At 53.5% G+C, this 17,523-nt stretch overlaps 1 protein-coding gene across 1 annotated transcript in view; it reads right to left on the reverse strand.

The window, feature by feature from the left end:
* Positions 1 to 17,523, reverse strand: part of necab2 (N-terminal EF-hand calcium binding protein 2) — a 305,211-nt gene that overhangs the window by 21,878 nt on the left and 265,810 nt on the right. The gene's annotated exons all lie outside the window — the stretch shown is intronic.

Raw genomic sequence — 17,523 nt, forward strand, 5'->3', positions numbered from 1 at the left:
ACCAACATCACTAAATCAGATTATCTGGTCATTATCACATTGCTGTTTGTGGGATCTTGCTGTGCGCAAATTGGCTGCCACGTTTCCTACATTACAACAGTGACTACACTTCAAAAGTACTTCATTGACTGTAAAGCCCTTTGGGACGTCCTGAGGTTGTGGAAGGCGCTATATAAATGCAAGTCTTTCTTTCTTTTATATCACATTGACATCTGAAAGGGGCCACAATGCTGAATTAAAGGGGCATTGCGAAGCACAACATCAGTGATCTAAAAGCTGAATGGGTGATGGTGTTGGTGGGCTATTCCACCATGAACAGAATCACTGCCAAGCCTGATCCAGTCCACATGTGACAATCACAAACTCACACTTTCCAGCAGAGGTCAGTGTTTGCCGAGGCAGCGACAGCAAACCTGACACAGGGAATCTGAGGCTCCCTGGCCTGAATGGGCATTTACCCAATGGGCCATCAGGGCAGTTTCTTAGACTCTGCACTGTTAAAAATTAAACAGCAACCTTTGCAGCAACAGACACAATGACAACATTGTGAAAAATTTTGGATTTTTCCCTATGGACTTTTAATACCAGATTTTAAGGAAAACGAAAAGGATGGGCTAAAAACAACAGATTACTTTCTAAAAGAGAAGAATTTAGTTAAGAACTAAATCAAGAACACAGAACTGTTCAACTTGATGGAAATCAGAAGGCATTCTGGGAAGCTTGACCAAATTCCAAAGGTATCAGAGACATTATTTTTATTGCTTTAGACGATTGAAGAAAGTGCGTGATGTGTTGTACTTTGGAAGGACAATGTTGAAGTTATGGAAACCCTAATAAAGAGAGCTGTCCTCGTCAAGCCTTGAGAAAGAGAGCGAAAGGGAATAAAGCAGCAGCAAGCAGCTTTTACAGCAGCAAAGAGAGATATAAAAACAGTCACTTCAGTGATTTTGAGGAGGCAGAACTGGAATAGATCAAAGAAGACGTCAATGAAGAAGTAACCCCTCAGTCTCCTGAAGCAGAAGAGTTGATCAGACTGAGTTTCAAATTGTGCTCCTGGATATCTGTCAAATTGTGGTATCTTAATGACAATAAAACCAATTATTTAGAAATGTTTCTCAACTTTGCTTGATACTTCTCATACCCCAAAGCGTACAGCGAGTTTAAAGTAATCCTTCAATTGGGTGACTGCTCATTGTCACTGTATTCCCCCGCTCCCCCATGCTGTACAAACACTGCAGTGTCGAGCAAGATTCATCACCATGGCAATGCAGCTTCTTTAAAGACTCCCCTAATGTCCAAGTGGCTAAATGCACCACCCAGGCAGTACTGAGCCGTACAGATCCCAGCATCAATCCCCGGTCAACGCCGGTCTTGGGTGACCGCAATGAAGTTGGCAGGTGGACCATTACAATTTACCACGAGCCATCCTTAGGCTGGGGAGAGGAAAATCAGTCAGTGACCCCGTCTGGGGAGAGGAAAATCAGTCAGTGACCCCGTCTGGAGAGAGGAAAATCAGTCAGTGACCCTGTCTGGGGAGAGGAAAATCAGTCAGGTACCCCGTCTGGGGAGAGGAAAATCAGTCAGTGACCCTGTCTGGGGAGAGGAAAATCAGTCAGTGACCCCGTCTGGGGAGAGGAAAATCAGTCAGTGACCCCGTCTGGAGAGAGGAAAATCAGTGAGTGACCCCGTCTGGGGAGAGGAAAATCAGTCAGTGACCCCGTCTGGAGAGAGGAAAATCAGTCAGTAACCCCGTCTGGGGAGAGGAAAATCAGTCAGTGACACCGTCTGGGGAGAGGAAAATCAGTCAGTGACCTCGTCTGGGGAGAGGAAAATCAGTCAGTGACCCTGTCTGGGGAAAGGAAAATCAGTCAGTGACCCTGTCTGGGGAGAGGAAAATCAGTCAGTGACCCCGTCTGGAGAGAGGAAAATCAGTCAGTGACCCCGTCTGGAGAGAGGAAAATCAGTCAGTGACCCTGTCTGGGGAGAGGAAAATCAGTCAGTGACCCCGTCTGGAGAGAGGAAAATCAGTCAGTGACCCCGTCTGGGGAGAGGAAAATCAGTCAGTGACCCCGTCTGGGGAGAGGAAAATCAGTCAGTGACCCCGTCTGGGGAGAGGAAAATCAGTCAGTGACCCCGTCTGGGGAGAGGAAAATCAGTCAGTGACCCCGTCTGGAGAGAGGAAAATCAGTCAGTGACCCCGTCTGGGGAGAGGAAAATCAGTCAGTGACCCCATCTGGGGAAAGGAAAATCAGTCAGTGACCCCGTCTGGGGAAAGGAAAATTAGTCAGTGACCCCGTCTGGGGAGAGGAAAATTAGAGAGTGACCCCATCTGGGGAGAGGAAAATCAGTCAGTGACGCCGTCTGGGGAGAGGAAAATCAGTCAGTGACCCCGTCTGGGGAGAGGCAAGTCAGTCAGTGACCCCGTCTGGAGAGAGGAAAATCAGTCAGTGACCCCGTCTGGAGAGAGGAAAATCAGTCAGTGACCCCGTCTGGAGAGTGGCAAGTCAGTCAGTGACCCCGTCTGGGGAGAGGAAAATCAGTCAGTGACCCCGTCTGGAGGGAGGAAAATCAGTCAGTGACCCCGTCTGGGGAGAGGCAAGTCAGTCAGTGACCCCGTCTGGAGAGAGGAAAATCAGTCAGTGACCCCATCTGGAGAGAGGAAAATCAGACATTGACCCCGTCTGGAGAGAGGAAAATCAGTCAGTGACCCCGTCTGGAGAGAGGAAAATCAGTCAGTGACCCCGTCTGGGGAGAGGAAAATCAGTCAGTGACCCCGTCTGGGGAGAGGAAAATCAGTCAGTGACCCCGTCTGGGGAGAGGAAAATCAGTCAGTGACCCCGTCTGGAGAGAGGAAAATCAGTCAGTGACCCCGTCTGGGGAGAGGAAAATCAGTCAGTAACCCCATCTGGGGAAAGGAAAATCAGTCAGTGACCCCGTCTGGGGAGAGGAAAATCAGTCAGTGACCCCGTCTGGAGAGAGGAAAATCAGTCAGTGACCCTGTCTGGGGAGAGGAAAATCAGTCAGTGACCCTGTCTGGGGAGAGGAAAATCAGTCAGTGACCCCGTCTGGGGAGAGGAAAATCAGTCAGTGACCCCGTCTGGGGAGAGGAAAATCAGTCAGTGACCCTGTCTGGGGAGAGGAAAATCAGTCAGTGACCCCGTCTGGAGAGAGGAAAATCAGTCAGTGACCCCGTCTGGAGAGAGGAAAATCAGTCAGTGACCCTGTCTGGGGAGAGGAAAATCAGTCAGTGACCCTGTCTGGGGAGAGGAAAATCAGTCAGTGACCCCGTCTGGGGAGAGGAAAATCAGTCAGTGACCCCGTCTGGGGAGAGGAAAATCAGTCAGTGACCCTGTCTGGGGAGAGGAAAATCAGTCAGTGACCCCGTCTGGAGAGAGGAAAATCAGTCAGTGACCCCGTCTGGAGAGAGGAAAATCAGTCAGTGACCCTGTCTGGGGAGAGGAAAATCAGTCAGTGACCCTGTCTGGGGAGAGGAAAATCAGTCAGTGACCCCATCTGGGGAGAGGAAAATCAGTCAGTGACCCTGTCTGGGGAGAGGAAAATCAGACAGTGACCCCGTCCGCCAAAAATGTGACAAAATGGATTTTTATCTGGATTGCCTGAGTTGAATTTTTTTACTTATAACATTTCTGGAATGTTCGATTCGATATATATGGAGATAACTCCTAAAGCTGCTTGCAGCATGTTTATCCTTAACAGTAAGCCAGCAGCCTGGTTCCAAGGGTAATTTGAAATATTAATTAGGTATAAGAGGGAGGATCGCTATGTACGATCACAAACATCTCAGGATAGAATCTGCGTTCTCCCAATCTCCCACTGTAACTTTGGCGGAAACCCTGGAGATTTGCCCATTTACGCATTTCTCCAGGGTTTACAATTCAGGCAGGAGATTGGAGACCCCTCCCACTCTCAACCTGGAAATTCCAGGTACTCCTCTTTTGAGAAGATGACTCCTTGAGACACTTGAGAGTCTCGGGGATCATTCTATTCGAATCACACTGAAGGCTGTCAATTAATTTCAGTTAACCTCCATGTTAATTAAGGCTGGAGGTTTTTTTTTTGCAATTAACGTTTTTAACACATTGATCATGGAAGTTGCTCAAATAATACCAGCTTCCAAACAAATAAGCAGCTTCAACCTTCAATACTTTGTTTTCAAACACCACCTAACCTCTCGTGTATTCAAATTCAAATTATTTCTGTTCACATGACAATCGAATTATTTGCCCCCCGCCCCTGTCACCACTGCTTCCCAGCTATCCAACCCCGAGTAGGAACAGGCAACAAGAAGACATAAATAAAGTTCGGGAGTAATAGCTCTTGCCCCTTGTCGCTGGGTGGCTGGGTTGGGTGGTCAGACTGAAAGACGCCAGGTCGGGTTGGTGAGGCAGAGAGAATGGATGGGGTGAGAGCAGGGCGCAGAGTCATCCTTCAGAAAAGGGAAAAGACCTAAAATTACAAACAGAAAATAGGGCTGCCAAATGAATAAAAACACAATCCTGGTAAATGTGGACCAATATTCACAGAAAGCAATCGAAAGGAAAAAATGTTAAACTGAAGTGTTTGGAGCAAAGGGGAGTTTATTTATTTTAAACAGTGTCTAATGGTTCATTAGATAGAAAGTCAATTACTTGTATCTACTGCCAAACTGAGTTCCAGAATCATTGAAGTACTCTTCAAAATAAACACTTCAGTTTATGAGTTTTTCGATATAATTCTGTATTATAATAATCGCATCAGTGATAAAACAAACATGAAAGAGATAGATGCACTGATAGTACCAATTAAAGATGCAATTAAAACCAAGATTAACTGAGATTAATATTTTTAATCAAGAGATGATATGATGATTAGTTCTTTTAATCGTTTGACAGCCCTATCCACACAGCAGGGGGCTTAGCCTGGCACAGACCGCAACCCCTTAAGGTTAGCTTCTCGCCTCAGGCCAGGGCCTTTGATTAACAGCTCAGTGGGCCAATTACAGACCCCAATCTCGCAGACAGTTCACAGAGAGGCAGGGGGCTCTCGTCCAATCACAGCAGCCCCATCTTAAACCTAAATCGGGCCGGGTTCAGATCAAATCTACTGACTTCAAAAGGGCATAAAATCAGAAGGGGTGTAAAAACAGGCCTCCAACCAAATCCCATCCCGGTCTCATCCGGCAGTTTAGGTTAAAATCAGGGCTCGAGTCTCTGTGATTTTGCCAGCATGCAGGAAGAAGGTAGTCTGTATTTTAAAGTCTGAACCAGCTTAATTTCTAAGGGTTAAGCTTGAGAAGCAAATCTTCTCTCTTAGAGCCCATTCTTAGTGAGATAGGACATTGTGTCTTTATTGTTTTTCACATTGAGGAATTTAGTGAAATTATTTGCTCTCAAAGTGAAAACTGTGTCGTTTTCATTCATGTATTCTCTGCAAATAAACCAGCTGCTGGTCTGAAGTCTGTGCCTTGCCTCAACACTGTGTTTTTCAGTCTGCCTTACATAAACTGAGGGAAATTCAACATGTGCCATGTGTCATTTTTCAGTAGCCAGTGCAGAGGAAGGGCTCTCAGTTGCAATTCCTGAGTTATGTTATCATTTAACTGGATGTTGATCAGAAAAGGGCGCACTCCCGATCATAAGGTACACCAAGTCCAGTTACGGGAGTTACCAGTGACACTGAATCTGAGCGAATATCCACCGTAAAAACCCAAAGATTGTGAGGCATTGCTGGGAATTGTGTGCGTGTGTTGAGACATTGAGTGAGATCAGTGTCAGGCATGGCTGTGTGAGGTTCCCTACGGTTGAATAATCTGTCCAGGTTCACAGGTGAAGATTGACCATGTGAGGTGCAGTACTGGAGGAGGGAAATTGATCTGTGGGGGGGAGGAAGTAATGGATGTCATATCTGCAGGATTCATGTTTCTGGCTTTCTACAAATGCTGTGTTCTGCCCCAGGGACAATTTAGAAAGAAATTTCAATCCCAGAAAATGAAAAGTATTTTTCAAACTGCAGCAATTTAGATTCCTCCAGATAAAAGGAACATTTTTGGTTTCACATCATTAAATATAATGAGGCACTTCAGAAAAGGTTTTATTTAGTTTCTTCTACGAATTTCACTGTCAGAGCTTTGCAAAAGTCCTGAGGTCATGAAAGGCGCTCTATGAGGACAAATTATTTCTTTTCAGTTCCTTAAACGCCTCTGTATTCTGACAGGAGGAGGAGATTAACCTGGACACTTTGATTCGGGAGGCAGTCACATCCCTTAGGTCAGGTAGTAGTTTAGATTCGTTCAGTGTTCAGGGACAGGAGGGTGTGACTGTGAGACAGGCAGGTATGGGGACCCAGGATGCAGTGATGGAAGAGCCTCAGCCTTTGACCTTGTCCAACAGGTACGAGGTACTTGCCACCTGTACGGATAAGAGCAAAGACTGCAAGAATGATGGGCAAACTGATCACGGCACTGTGGTACAGGAGGCCATTCAAGTGGGGGGGGAGTAAAAAGGAACGCGGGTAGTGGTAGGGGATAGACACCGTTCTCTGCAGCCGCGACCGAGAGTCCGAAGGCGGTGTTACCTGCCCGCTACCAGGATTAAGGACCTCTCCTCGTGGCTGGAAAAGAACTCGGAGTATGAGGGGAAGGATCCAGTTGTTGTCGTCCACGTAGGAACCAATGACATAGGTAGAACTGGAAATGGGGTTTTACTGAGACAGTTTGAGGAGCTGGGTCTAAATTAATAAGCCAACCTCAAAGGTAATAATCTCTGGATTACTACCTGAGCCACATGCAAATTGGAACAGGGACAAACAGATCAGAGAGTTAAATACATGGCTCAGAGAGTGGTGTGGAAGACAGGGGTTTCGATTCATGGGGCACTGGTACCAGTACTGGGGAAAGAGGGAGCTGTTCCGCTGGGACGGGCTGCACTTAAACCGGGCTGGGACCAGCGTCCTGGCAAATCGAATAACTAGGGCTGTAGATAGGGCTATAAACTAAAAAGAGGGAGGGGGAAGGGTCAGATTAGAGGAAATTTAGAAATCTAATGAAAAAAGTAAAGACAATAGAACAGTGTAGTGTCTTGGGTAAAGATAAGCAGAGGTGGCAGGAAGGGACAGAGAGTTTACTGATATTAGAGCAACAAGAAGTAAGGTCAAAGCAGGAAAAAATGGTAAAAAGTCAAAATTAAAGGCTCTTTTTCTGAATTCACAGAGCATTCGTAACAAGATAGAAGAATTAATGGCACAAATAGAGATAAATGGGTTTGATCTAATCGCCATTACAGAGACATGTGGGCTCAATTTTGAAATGGGGGCGGGTTGGCAGCGGGGGAGGGGGAGGGTGAAGGTCCGCATGGAAAACCCGAATAAACAAAACTTACCGTTTCCAACATGATCACATCGTAATTGATGGTGATTAAAGTTCTCTCCAGGTTTCGGGCTCAGCTGCCGGCAGGAGCTGCAACTCGAGGGGGGGGCGGGGAAGAGAGAGAGCAAGACGTCATCCGGTATCATGGGGGTGGGGGGGAGATCGGGGGGGGAGAGGGGAAGATCGGGAGGGAGAGAGGGGAAGATCGGGGGGGGGGAGAGTGGAAGATCGGGGGGGGGGGGGGAGAGAGGAAGATCGGGGGGGGGGGAGGGGAAGATCGGGGGGGGAGAGGGGAAGATCGGGGGGGGAGAGGGGAAGATCGGGGGGAGAGGGGAAGATCGGGGGGGGGAGAGGGGAAGATCGGGGGGGGGAGAGAGGAAGATCGGGGGGGGAGAGAGGAAGATCGGGGGGAGAGGGGAAGATCGGGGGGAGAGTGGAAGATCTGGGGGGGAGAGATGAAGATCGGGGGGAGAGAGGAAGATCGGGGGGAGAGGGGAAGATCGGGGGGGGGGAGAGGAAGATCGGGGGGGGAGAGGGGAAGATCGGGGGGGGAGAGGGGAAGATCGGGGGGGGAGAGTGGAAGATCGGGGGGGAGAGTGGAAGATCGGGGGGGGAGAGGGGAAGATCGGGGGGGGAGAGTGGAAGATCGGGGGGGAGAGAGGAAGATCGGGGCGAGAGGGGAAGATCGGGGGGGGGGAGAGAGGAAGATCGGGGGGGGAGAGAGGGGAAGATCGGGGGGGAGAGAGGAAGATCGGGGGGAGAGAGGAAGATCGGGGGGAGAGGGGAAGATCGGGGGGGGAGAGAGGAAGATCGGGGGGGAGAGTGGAAGATCGGGGGGGGAGAGGGGAAGATCGGGGGGGGAGAGTGGAAGATCGGGGGGGAGAGAGGAAGATCGGGGGGGGAGAGAGGAAGATCGGGGGGGGAGAGAGGGGAAGATCGGGGGGGAGAGAGGAAGATCGGGGGGGAGAGTGGAAGATCGGGGGGGGAGAGTGGAAGATCGGGGGGAGAGAGAGGAAGATCGGGGGGGGAGAGGAAGATCGGGGGGAGAGGGGAAGATCGGGGGGGGGGAGAGAGGAAGATCGGGGGGAGAGGGGAAGATCGGGGGGGAGAGAGGAAGATCGGGGGGGAGAGGGGAAGATCGGGGGGGGAGAGAGGAAGATCGGGGGGGGAGAGAGGAAGATCGGGGGGGGAGAGTGGAAGATCGGGGGGGAGAGTGGAAGATCGGGGGGGGAGAGGGGAAGATCGGGGGGGGAGAGTGGAAGATCGGGGGGGAGAGTGGAAGATCGGGGGGGGAGAGGGGAAGATCGGGGGGGGAGAGTGGAAGATCGGGGGGGAGAGAGGAAGATCGGGGGGGGAGAGGGGAAGATCGGGGGGGGAGAGTGGAAGATCGGGGGGGAGAGAGGAAGATCGGGGGGAGAGGGGAAGATCGGGGGGAGAGGGGAAGATCGGGGGGGGGAGAGGGGAAGATCGGGGGGGGGGAGAGAGGAAGATCGGGGGGGGAGAGAGGAAGATCGGGGGGGGAGAGTGGAAGATCGGGGGGGGAGAGGGGAAGATCGGGGGGGGAGAGTGGAAGATCGGGGGGGAGAGAGGAAGATCGGGGGGAGAGAGGAAGATCGGGGGGGAGAGGGGAAGATCGGGGGGGAGAGAGGAAGATCGGGGGGGGAGAGGGGAAGATCGGGGGGGGAGAGTGGAAGATCGGGGGGGAGAGAGGAAGATCGGGGGGAGAGGGGAAGATCGGGGGGGGGGAGAGAGGAAGATCGGGGGGGGAGAGAGGAAGATCGGGGGGAGAGGGGAAGATCGGGGGGGAGAGGGGAAGATCGGGGGGGGGAGAGGGGAAGATCGGGGGGGGGGGAGAGAGGAAGATCGGGGGGGGAGAGAGGAAGATCGGGGGGGGGAGAGGAAGATCGGGGGGAGAGAGGAAGATCGGGGGGGAGAGTGGAAGATCGGGGGGGAGAGAGGAAGATCGGGGGGAGAGAGGAAGATCGAGGGGGGAGGGGGAAGATCGGGGGGGAGAGGGGAAGATCGGGGGAGAGAGGGAAAGATCGGGGGGAGAGGGGAAGATCGGGGGGGAGAGAGGAAGATCGGGGTGGGGAAGAGGGGACGATCGGGGGGGGAGAGGGGAAGATCGGGGGGGGAGAGTGGAAGATCGTGGAGAGAGGGGAAGATCGGGGGGGAGAGGGGAAGATCGGGGGGAGAGGGGAAGATCGGGGGGGGAGAGGGAGAGATCGGGGGGGGAGAGGAAGATCGGGGGGAGAGGGGAAGATCGGGGGGGGAGAGAGGAAGATCGGGGGGAGAGGGGAAGATCGGGGGGGAGAGGGGAAGATCGGGGGGGGAGAGTGGAAGATCGGGGGGGGAGAGAGGAAGATCGGGGGAGAGAGGGGAAGATCGGGGGGGAGAGAGGAAGATCGGGGGGAGAGGGGAAGATCGGGGGGAGAGGGGAAGATCGGGGGGGGGGAGAGGGGAAGATCGGGGGGGAGAGGGGAAGATTGGGGGGAGAGGGGAAGATCGGGGGGGAGAGGGGAAGATCGGGGGGTGAGAGGAAGATCGGGGGGAGAGGGGAAGATTGGGGGGAGAGGGGAAGATCGGGGGGGAGAGGGGAAGATCGGGGGGGAGAGGGGAAGATCGGGGGGGAGAGGGGAAGATCGGGGGGGGAGAGTGGAAGATCGGGGGGGGAGAGAGGAAGATCGTGGGGAGAGGGGAAGATTGGGGGGGAGAGGGGAAGATCGGGGGAGAGGGGAAGATCGGGGGGGAGAGGGGAAGATCGGGGGGGGGGAGAGTGGAAGATCGGGGGGGAGAGAGGAAGATCGGGGGGGAGAGGGGAAGATCGGGGGGGGAGAGAGGAAGATCGGGGGGGAGAGGGGAAGATCGGGGGGGGAGAGAGGAAGATCGGGGGGGAGAGGGGAAGATCAGGGGGGGAGAGGGGAAGATCGGGGGGGAGAGGGGAAGATCAGGGGGGGAGAGGGGAAGATCGGGGGGGAGAGGGGAAGATCGGGGGGGGGAGAGAGGAAGATCGGGGGGGAGAGGGGAAGATCAGGGGGGGAGAGGGGAAGATCGGGGGGGAGAGGGGAAGATCGGGGGGGGAGAGAGGAAGATCGGGGGGGAGAGAGGAAGATCGGGGGGGAGAGAGGAAGATCGGGGGTGAGAGGGGAAGATCGGGGGGGGAGAGAGGAAGATCGGGGGGGGGAGAGAGGAAGATCGGGGGGGAGAGGGGAAGATCGGGGGGGAGAGGGGAAGATCGAGGGGGAGAGAGGAAGATCGGGGGGAGAGGGGAAGATCGGGGGGAGAGGGGAAGATCGGGGGGGGAGAGGGGAAGATCGGGGGGGGGGGAGAGAGGAAGATCGGGGGGGAGAGAGGAAGATCGGGGGGGAGAGTGGAAGATCGGGGGGGGAGAGGGGAAGATCGGGGGGGGAGAGTGGAAGATCGGGGGGGAGAGAGGAAGATCGGGGGGAGAGAGGAAGATCGGGGGGAGAGGGGAAGATCGGGGGGAGAGAGGAAGATCGGGGGGAGAGGGGAAGATCGGGGGGGAGAGAGGAAGATTGGGGGGGGAGAGTGGAAGATCGGGGGGGTAGAGAGGAAGATCGGGGGAGAGAGGGGAAGATCGGGGGGGGGAGAGTGGAAGATCGGGGGGGGGGAGAGAGGAAGATCGGGGGAGAGAGGGGAAGATCGGGGGGAGAGGGGAAGATTGGGGGGGAGAGGGGAAGATCGGGGGAGAGAGGGGAAGATCGGGGGGGGGAGAGTGGAAGATCGGGGGGGAGAGAGGAAGATCGGGGGGGGGAGAGTGGAAGATCGGGGGGGAGAGAGGAAGATCGGGGGGGGAGAGTGGAAGATCGGGGGGAGAGAGGAAGATCGGGGGGGGAGAGTGGAAGATCGGGGGGGAGAGGGGAAGATCGGGGGGGAGAGGGGAAGATCGGGGGGGAGAGGGGAAGATCGGGGGGGGGAGAGTGGAAGATCGGGGGGGAGAGAGGAAGATCGGGGGGAGAGAGGAAGATCGGGGGGGAGAGAGGAAGATTGGGGGGAGAGGGGAAGATCAGGGGGGGAGAGGGGAAGATCGGGGGGGAGAGGGGAAGATCGGGGGGGAGAGAGGAAGATCGGGGGGGAGAGAGGAAGATCGGGGGGGAGAGAGGAAGATCGGGGGGGAGAGGGGAAGATCGGGGGGGGAGAGAGGAAGATCGGGGGGGGAGAGAGGAAGATCGGGGGGGAGAGGGGAAGATCGGGGGGGAGAGGGGAAGATCGAGGGGGAGAGAGGAAGATCGGGGGGAGAGTGGAAGATCTGGGGGGGAGAGATGAAGATCGGGGGGAGAGAGGAAGATCGGGGGGAGAGGGGAAGATCTGGGGGGGAGAGATGAAGATCGGGGGGGAGAGAGGAAGATCGGGGGGGAGAGAGGAAGATCGGGGGGAGAGGTGAAGATCAGGGGGGAGAGAGGAAGATCGGGGGGAGAGAGGAAGATCGAGGGGGGAGGGGGAAGATCGGGGGGGAGAGGGGAAGATCGGGGGAGAGAGGGAAAGATCGGGGGGAGAGGGGAAGATCGGGGGGGAGAGAGGAAGATCGGGGTGGGGAAGAGGGGACGATCGGGGGGGGAGAGGGGAAGATCGGGGGGGGAGAGTGGAAGATCGTGGAGAGAGGGGAAGATCGGGGGGGAGAGGGGAAGATCGGGGGGAGAGGGGAAGATCGGGGGGGGAGAGGGAGAGATCGGGGGGGGAGAGGAAGATCGGGGGGGAGAGAGGAAGATCGGGGGGAGAGGGGAAGATCAGGGGGGGGAGAGGGGAAGATCGGGGGGGGGATAGTGGAAGATCGGGGGGGAGAGAGGAAGATCGGGGGGAGAGGGGAAGATCGGGGGGGAGAGAGGAAGATCGGGGGGAGAGGGGAAGATCGGGGGGTGAGAGTGGAAGATCGGGGGGAGAGGGGAAGATCGGGGGGGGAGAGAGGAAGATCGGGGGGGGAGAGAGGAAGATCGGGGGGGAGAGGGGAAGATCGGGGGGAGAGGGGAAGATCGGGGGGGAGAGGGGAAGATCGGGGGGAGAGTGGAAGATCGGGGGGGGAGAGAGGAAGATCGGGGGGAGAGGGGAAGATCGGGGGGGAGAGAGGAAGATCGGGGGAGAGAGGGGAAGATCGGGGGGAGAGGGGAAGATCGGGGGGAGAGAGGAAGATCGGGGGGAGAGGGGAAGATCGGGGGGGGAGAGAGGAAGATCGGGGGGGGAGAGAGGAAGATCGGGGGAGAGAGGGGAAGATCGGGGGGAGAGGGGAAGATCGGGGGGAGAGGGGAAGATCGGGGGGAGAGGGGAAGATCGGGGGGGGAGAGAGGAAGATCGGGGGGAGAGGGGAAGATCGGGGGGGAGAGAGGAAGATCGGGGGGAGAGAGGAAGATCGGGGGGAGAGGGGAAGATCGGGGGGGAGAGAGGAAGATCGGGGGGAGAGGGGAAGATCGGGGGGGAGAGGGGAAGATCGGGGGGGAGAGAGGAAGATTGGGGGGGGAGAGTGGAAGATCGGGGGGGGAGAGAGGAAGATCCGGGGAGAGAGGGGAAGATCGGGGGGGGGAGAGTGGAAGATCGGGGGGGGGGAGAGAGGAAGATCGGGGGAGAGAGGGGAAGATCGGGGGGGGGGGAGAGGGGAAGATCGGGGGGGAGAGCGGAAGATCGGGGGGGAGAGGGGAAGATCGGGGGGGAGAGGGGAAGATCGGGGGGGAGAGGGGAAGATCGGGGGGGAGAGGGGAAGATCGGGGGGGGGAGAGTGGAAGATCGGGGGGGGAGAGAGGAAGATCGTGGGGAGAGGGGAAGATTGGGGGGGAGAGGGGAAGATCGGGGGGGAGAGGGGAAGATCGGGGGGGAGAGGGGAAGATCGGGGGGAGAGAGGAAGATCGGGGGGGAGAGAGGAAGATTGGGGGGAGAGGGGAAGATCAGGGGGGGAGAGGGGAAGATCGGGGGGGAGAGGGGAAGATCGGGGGGGGAGAGAGGAAGATCGGGGGGGGAGAGAGGAAGATCGGGGGGGGAGAGAGGAAGATCGGGGGGGAGAGGGGAAGATCGAGGGGGAGAGAGGAAGATCGGGGGGAGAGTGGAAGATCTGGGGGGGAGAGATGAAGATCGGGGGGAGAGAGGAAGATCGGGGTGGAGAGGGGAAGATCGGGGGGGAGAGAGGAAGATCGGGGGGAGAGGTGAAGATCAGGGGGGAGAGAGGAAGATCGGGGGGAGAGAGGAAGATCGAGGGGGGAGGGGGAAGATCGGGGGGGAGAGGGGAAGATCGGGGGGAGAGAGGAAGATCGGGGGGGGAGAGAGGAAGATCGGGGGAGAGAGGGAAAGATCGGGGGGAGAGGGGAAGATCGGGGGGGAGAGAGGAAGATCGGGGGGGGAAGAGGGGACGATCGGGGGGGGAGAGGGGAAGATCGGGGGGGGAGAGTGGAAAATCGTGGAGAGAGGGGAAGATCGGGGGGGGAGGGGAAGATCGGGGGGGGGATAGTGGAAGATCGGGGGGGAGAGAGGAAGATCGGGGGGAGAGGGGAAGATCGGGGGGGAGAGAGGAAGATCGGGGGGAGAGGGGAAGATCGGGGGGTGAGAGTGGAAGATCGGGGGGAGAGGGGAAGATCGGGGGGGGAGTGGAAGATCGGGGGGGGAGAGAGGAAGATCGGGGGGGGAGAGAGGAAGATCGGGGGGGGAGAGAGGAAGATCGGGGGAGAGAGGGGAAGATCGGGGGGAGAGGGGAAGATCGGGGGGGAGAGGGGAAGATCGGGGGGAGAGTGGAAGATCGGGGGGGGAGAGAGGAAGATCGGGGGGAGAGGGGAAGATCGGGGGGGAGAGAGGAAGATCGGGGGAGAGAGGGGAAGATCGGGGGGGGAGGGGAAGATCGGGGGGAGAGTGGAAGATCGGGGGGGGAGAGAGGAAGATCGGGGGAGAGAGGGGAAGATCGGGGGGAGAGGGGAAGATCGGGGCGAAGAGAGGGAGATCGGGTGGCCATCGGGGGGGGTGAAGAGGAGGAGATCGGAGAGGGAGACATTGGATATTGGAGCAGGACGGAAAGGTAAGTTGATTTTGTGTTTTAACTTGTGCAATGATTTGTTTTTTAATTTATTTTGTTTCTTTTTGCCTGATCCGGCCCTTCCTGTGTGTCTGTGGGGAACTCGGGAGTCGGTGGGATGGAGCCAGCTTCCAAACCAGCTCTGCATTTCTGCAATTTTCACAGCCCCCCCCACCGCTCCCAACGCACCCGCAGTTTACGTGTAAAATCGAGCCCACTGTTACAAAGTGACCAAGATTGGGAACTAAATAGTCCAGGGTACATGACGTTTAGAAAAGATGGGCAGAATGGAAAAGGAGGGGGTGTAGCCCTAATAATAAAGGATGACATAAGGACAGTGGTGAGAAAGGATCTTGGCTCAGGAGATCAGGAAGTAGAATCAGTATGGGTGGAGATAAGAAATAACAAGAGGCAGAAACACCGCTGGGAGTAGTTTATAGGCACGCTAATAGTAGCTATACCGTTGGACAGAGTATTAATCATGAAATAATGGGAGCTTGTCAGAAAGGTAATGCAGTCATCGTGGGGACTTTAATCTGCTTATAGACTGGGCAAACCAAATTGGCAAAGGTAGTTTGGAAGACGAGTTCATGGAATGTATTTGAGACAGTTTCCTAGAGCAATACATCATGGAACCATCCAGGGAACAAATTATTTTAGATCTTGTATTGTGTAATGAGACAGAGTTAATGAGTAATTTCACAGTAAAGGTTCTCTGGGGAAGAGTGATCATAATATGATAGAATTTCACCTTGAGTTTGAAAGTAACGTACTTAAATCCGAAACTAGAGTCTTAAACTTAAATAAAGCCAATTACATAGGTGAGTTGGCGAAGGTAGATTGGGGAAATTAAATTAAAGGGTTTGATGGTTGAAAACTAGTGGCAAACATTTAAAGAAATTTCAACATTCTCGACAAATATACATTCCATTGAGAAATAAAACTCCACGGGAAAAGTGATCCACCCGTGGCTAACTAAAGAAGTTAAGGAGAGTATTAGATTGAAAGAAGAGGCTTATAATGTTGCCAAGAAGAGTAATAAGCCTGAGGGTTGGGAGAGTTTTAGAAACCAACAAAGGACAACCAAAAAATTGATAAAAAGGGAGCAAATAGAATATTAAAGTAAACTAGCAAGAAATATAAAAACGGATTGTAAGAGCTTCTACAAGTATGTAAAAAGGAAGACAGTAGCAAAAGTAAACGCTGGTCCCTTAGAGGCTGAGACAGGAGAAATTATAATGGGGAATCATGAAATGGCAGATGCGTTAAACAAATATTTTGTATCTGTCTTCACAGTAGAAGACACAAAAAGCATATCAAAAATAGTGGGGAACCAAGGGGCTAATGAGAGTGAGGAACTTAAAGTAATTATTATCACTAGAGAAAAAGTACTTGAGAAACTAATGGGACTAAAAGCCAATAAATCCCCTGGACCTGATGGCCTACATCTGAGGGTTCTAAAAGAGGTGGCTGCAGAGATAGTGGATGCATTGGTTATGATCTTCCAAAATTCCCTAGATTCTGGAACAGTCCCAGTGGATTGGAAGGTAGCAAATGTTACCCCGCTATTCAAGAAGGGAGGGAGAGAGAAAACAGGGAACTACAGGCCAGTCAGCCTGACATCAGTCATCGGGAAAATGCTGAAATCCATTATTAAGGAAGTGGTAACAGGGCACTGAGAAAATCATAATATGATTAGGCAGAGTCAACATGGTTTTATGAAAGGGAAATTGTGTTTGACAAATTTATTAGAGTTTTTTGAGGATGTAACTAGCAGGGTAGATAAAGGGGAACCAGTGGATTTTCAAAAGGCATTCGATAAGGTGCCACATAAAAGATTGTAACAACAAGATAAGGGCTCATGGGGTTGGGGATAACATATTAGTATGGATAGAGGATTGGTTAATGGATAGAAAACAGAGAACAGGGATAAACGGGTCATTTTCAGGCTGTAACTAGTGGAGTGCCGTAGGATCAGTGCTTGGGCCTCAGCTATTTACAATCTATATTAATGACTTAGATGAAGGGACCGAGTGTAATGTATCCAAGTTTGCTGACGATACAAAGCTAGGTGGGAAAGTAAGCTGTGAGCAGGACACAAAGAGTCTGCAAAGGGTTAAAGGTTATAGACAGGTTAAGTGAGTGGACAAAAAGATGGCAGATGGAGTATAATGTGGAGAAATGTGAAGTTATTCTCTTTGGTAGGAAGAATAGAAAAACAGAATATTTTTTAAATGGTGAGAAACTGTTGAACATTGGTGTTCAGAGAGATTTGGTGTCCTGGTACATGGAACACAGAAAGTTAGCGTGCAGGTACAGCAGGCAATTAGGAAGGCAAATGGCATGTTGGCCTTTATTACAAGGGGGTTGGAGTATAAGAGTAAGGAAGTCTTACTACAATTGTACAAGGCATGGGTGAAACCTCACCTGGAGTGTTGTGTACAGCAACAAAGGTTCACTAGATCGATTCCTGGGATGAGAGGGTTGTCCTATGAGGAGAGATTGAGTGGAATGGGCCTATACTCTCTGGAGTTTAGAAGAATGAGAGGTGACCTCATTGAAACATATAAGATTATGAGGGGGTTTGACAGGGTAGATGCTGAGAGGTTGTTTCCCCTGGCTGGAGAGTCTAGAACTGGAGGGCATAGTCTCAGGATAAGGGATCGGCCATTTAAGACTGAGATGAGGAGGAATTTCTTCACTCAGAGGGTTGTGAATCTTTGGAATTCACTACCCCAGAGGGCTGTGGATGCTCAGTCGTTGAGTATATTCAAGACTGAGATCGATAGATTTTTGGACTCCAGGGGAATCGAGGGATATGGGGATTGGGTGGGAAAGTGGAGTTGAGGTCGAAGGTCAGCCATGATCTGATTGAATGGAGGAGCAGGCTCGAGGGGCCGTGTGGCCTACTCCTGGCTCCTATTTCTTATGTTTCTTATGTTTTTTATCCCTTTTTATACGACATGCCTTAACTTTCTTTACAAGCCTCTCACGAGGTACCTTATCAAACGACTTCGGAAAGTCCATCTATACAACAACCGTCAGATTAAATTAATCCGTGCATTCCGGGATTTCCTTAAACATTTCAATAAACTAGTTAAACCTGACCTTCCTTTACTAATCCATGCTGACTGCCCCAATTACCGCATGCATT

This window comes from Heptranchias perlo, chromosome 16, assembly GCF_035084215.1.
Source record: "Heptranchias perlo isolate sHepPer1 chromosome 16, sHepPer1.hap1, whole genome shotgun sequence".
NCBI lineage: Eukaryota > Metazoa > Chordata > Chondrichthyes > Hexanchiformes > Hexanchidae > Heptranchias > Heptranchias perlo.